This window comes from Salvia splendens, chromosome 8 (assembly GCF_004379255.2).
Source record: "Salvia splendens isolate huo1 chromosome 8, SspV2, whole genome shotgun sequence".
Taxonomy (NCBI): domain Eukaryota; kingdom Viridiplantae; phylum Streptophyta; class Magnoliopsida; order Lamiales; family Lamiaceae; genus Salvia; species Salvia splendens.
Window position 1 is genome coordinate 20,169,329 of NC_056039.1, and position 4,248 is coordinate 20,173,576.

The 4,248-nt window shown below is 37.7% G+C and overlaps 1 long non-coding RNA gene across 2 annotated transcripts; it reads right to left on the reverse strand.

Moving 5' to 3' along the window:
- Positions 1-215: 215 nt before the first annotated feature.
- Positions 216-2,344, reverse strand: LOC121744240. Of its 2 annotated transcripts, XR_006038520.1 has the most exons (3): positions 2,216-2,344; positions 1,039-1,096; positions 216-540 (listed from the first exon to the last, which is right to left on the reverse strand). It is a non-coding gene; the product is annotated as an uncharacterized LOC121744240 (long non-coding RNA). The 2 variants fall into 2 exon arrangements; XR_006038519.1 differs by lacking the exon at positions 1,039-1,096 and having other exon boundaries at positions 2,216-2,335.
- Between the last annotated feature and the right edge of the window lie 1,904 nt (positions 2,345-4,248).

The following is a 4,248-nucleotide window of genomic DNA, read 5'->3' on the forward strand; positions in this document are numbered from 1 at the left end:
CAATGCCTGCTGAAAGCAAGAAAGCCAAGAAAAATTTGGTGAAAAGGCAAAGTGAAGATGTCACGACCGCCCATACAAGGGTACCACAACGCGGCGATCGTGACCGACATGCATGGATAACAATTTAAAAAGAACATCTTGATTAATTTAAAGGAAGAAAAACAACTTAGGTTGAAGAGTTTAAAGTTAAAATGTTTTTTTTTTTTGAAAAGACATAAGGTAAAATACTTTTAAAAGGACAACGGAAAAAATTAGACTTAAGAAATACAACCACTGAATCCTAAGTTGAACAAATACTTAACTTAAATCTCGAAGAATAAAATTTTCAAAAGACAACGTAAACACTAGTTTAAAGCTCATCACCACCATACATGTTCAAAACATAAACATAAAGGAAAGATTAAGTCTTGAGTCATAGTTCAAGTTATAGCAGCAGAAAATACGGTTTAAGGAGAGTCAAGGACGACGCCTATGTATGACGACACAACGCATCCTAAGTACTTAAGCCAGCTCAACATCCACCGCAACATCCCGCTCAACCTGTACATAAGAAAATAATATGCAGGGCTGAGTACTTGTTGTACTCAATGGGTTCATGCCGAAAACATTTTAATAATAGTTATGTCATCCATACCAGTGATCTCGAATTTTATGTAGTAGGAAAATATCACGAGAAACACAAAAATATTCAAGTCTGGCCAGACAATTTATCTCCCCACTTTTCACATCAATCCAACAATCACAATCACAGTGCGACAAAAGTGTGGCCACACTATTCGCCCACGAGACCGGCCGACTTGCAAGGATGGCTCACGATCCCACCAGTGTACACAGCCCGATAGGGTTTACGGCCCTACTCGGACCCGAATTCGTTTCACAACACAACCATATAGCCTAACGGAGTAAACTCATACGAACTAGGCATCAGGCACACAATCTCATAACAAAAACAACATGGCATGACATAACAGGTAAACCACCCTTATATCCCCACATAATATTTTTCGGAAAGTAAAGAGGTTTGAAAAGAAAGCTCACCTCGTTCTCTTAGCAATTCACAACCCAACTTAGCAACTCTCGATCCTCGAGTTCACGACTACACAACACCCTTGTCAAAGACAACACAATTAGTTTCCCCCAACAACATATTACTATGCATGTCCTATCGATTTTCTCGTCGTTTTTCTCAAATCCCCGACCCAACATACGTCACAAAGATGGGAGAACACATCGTAACACATTTCGATTTATCACACGTGATCACATCATTTAGACACGTTCCTTGGACATACATGTATCATATAATACTTTTAAACATGAAAATAAGTGTTATTTTAACAAGGAAGAAAACTGGCAGAACTGCGCGACCGTTTTGTAAAAATCACTATAAAATCCCCCGACGTCAAAAGATGCTAAATTTTGGTTACAATACAGAGGACACATTCAAGTTCATCCATGAAAATTTTCACACCGAAATCACGTCATTTAGTCAGTCATATCATATATTAAACTCTCTGGTCGGAACATACAATTTCTGACAGTTTTGTGCAGTTCGTTTGAAAAATCCACCATAAATTCATCCAATGCCCAAAAAGGCTGAAAATTTAACACAACTTAGAAGACACTTCAAATTTTCTTATAGTTCAAGAATCACATCAATCGGAGGTCATTTAGTCAGTCAAATAGAAAACGAAACATTCATGGCGAGAACTCACGTTTCTGGCAGATTTGCGCAGTCAACTTCAAAAATTTATTAAAAATTCATTTTTCGATAAAACAGGCTGAAATTCACACGAGACACAGAAAACACTTGAAGTTTACTCAGTAAAAATTTCGTAGCAAAATTCGCTCGTTTGATGGGTCGAATACAGATCATAAGTCACTTGTCGTGCATCACAGATTTCTGGTTCAAATTCGGAATTAGGGTTTTTAAAACTTCCACAACACAACCACCGATTTTTCATGCTTGAAAACACATAATCATGCTTACACGTTCCTCATACACATATTTGCATACAACCTCATATTATTCACAAATATTTCGATCCAATACACATGATTCCAATCAACAACGTAAAAAACAAACAAGTTCTTACGAACACACAATTTCCCTCCCGTTAAAACTTGCGATCTATCAAACCTACACTCTCTACATGCATGTAGGACTCAAAACATGGTTCACTAGAGAAGGAGAAGAAAAAGTGTGCAAATATACCTTCCTTTACAAAAACCAATCGGTAGAAGAGAAGAACGAAGCGATCCGTCGGAAACTCTCGAAGGTACTTTCAATGGATGCAAGAATAAGCTTGAATGGAAGATTTTTGGAGATGGGAGAGTGGAGAGGGGGAGGAGACGTGTGAGTGAGGGAGAAAGGAGGAGGGAGCGTTGAAAAAGTGGGGGCTAGGTTTAGGGATTAGTTTAATTTATACTTTAGGTTTAATTCACACCCACTTAAAAAAATAATTAAATTGTGGGAGGATAATTCCCCAATTTAAGGAACAAAATAGGTGTGTGAATGGGGATAAATTTCAAAAATTTGCTGATTTAAGTAGCAAGGAAAAATAACAATATTTACTTGGAGAGAGATATACTCACAACTTAGGAAATAAAATAATGAGTATTTCATGAATAAGGGAACAAAATAAATTAAATCTCCAAGTAGGAAATCATATGGTAGTGGACGAAAATTTCAAGGACTTTGCACAAGGAAATTATTTAAATCCCCAATTAAATAGAATAGGATTTAAATTAGGTAATTTCTTTAAGAAAAATGCTCCCATAAAATAGGCAACAATTAATTAAATTCCCACAAGGGAAAATAAGCATAGGAGGCGTGTGACATGAAGGAAAAGTAGAAGAAAAATATTCACATCCCCAATTAATTAGACATAGGAATTAGTATGGTATTTAATTGAATAAAGGAATTCCACAAAATAGGAAACAAATACATTATCCTCCAAAAATTAGTGAAGGGGCCGAAAATTATTAGGCTAAAGTAGCCAAGGAAATGTTCCAACTCTCTATTTATTTTGGGTGAAGAAATAATATGTGGCATGATTTAATTGGATTTAATTTAAAAGAAGAGAGTCAATAAAGCACCAATTAAATCAAATGAAAAATAATCCAATCTCCTATTGGAGATTTTCGAAACTCCCAAGGATAAAAGGATGGAGTTTGAATTTCATGTAGTGTAATTTAAGGTCCATTGGTTTAGATTTAATTTGGAAAAAAGTCCCAAAACAATTAATTAAATCCACAAAAGAAGTATAATTAGGGAGGGCCGAATTTTTCAATGAATTGACTTGAGAAAGAATAAATGCATGATCCTATTAATTATTTCCCCACATTGGAATAACATAAATCTCAAGCTCGTCATTCCACAATAACCACGTTAATTTTTTTCACACAAAGCACTTAATCACATAGAATCAAACGTTTCAGAATTCCCCAAAATTCCAATTACATAAAAAGAAGTCACAAAAGTTTGGGATGTTACATCCTTCCCCTCTAGACAGAAATTTCGTCCCGAAATTTAAACGTCTCACACAAACAGTTCGGGAAACTTTTCTTTCATCTTCTCTTCTAACTCCCACGTAGCTTCCTCGGGACCATGTAGCTTCCACAACACCTTCACGGACGCTATCGACTTGTTTCGAAGCTCTTGTACCTTCCGATCTAGTATTGCTTCGGGCCTTTCCTCGTAGCTCATGTCGGGGGTTAGGATCACTTCCTCTTGATGAATCACATGTTTGGGGTCGAACACGTACTTGCGCAACTGCGACACGTGGAACACGTTGTGCACGTTCCCAAAGCTGGGAGGTAACGCTAATCGATATGCTACAGGACCTACTTCGTCGATGATCTCGTACGGTCCCACAAAACGCAGTTTCAGCTTGCCTTTCACTCCAAATCTCACAACTCCTCTCGTCGGGGATTCCTTCAAGAACACTTTGTCACCAACGTCGAATTTGATTTCCGTTCGACGCACATCAGCATACGACTTCTGTCTATCTTGAGCTTCCTTGATCCTTGTGCGGATTTGGTGCACAATTTCGGTCATCTCCTTTATAGCGTCGGATCCTAACATCTTCCTCTCGCCAACTTCATCCAATAAAGTGGGGATTGACACTTTCTGCCGTACAGGGCTTCATACGGAGCCATATCGATCATCGCTTGATAGCTATTGTTGTAGGCGAATTCAACCAATGGTAGAACCGTTTCCCAACTTTCCCCTCGATCTAAGACAAC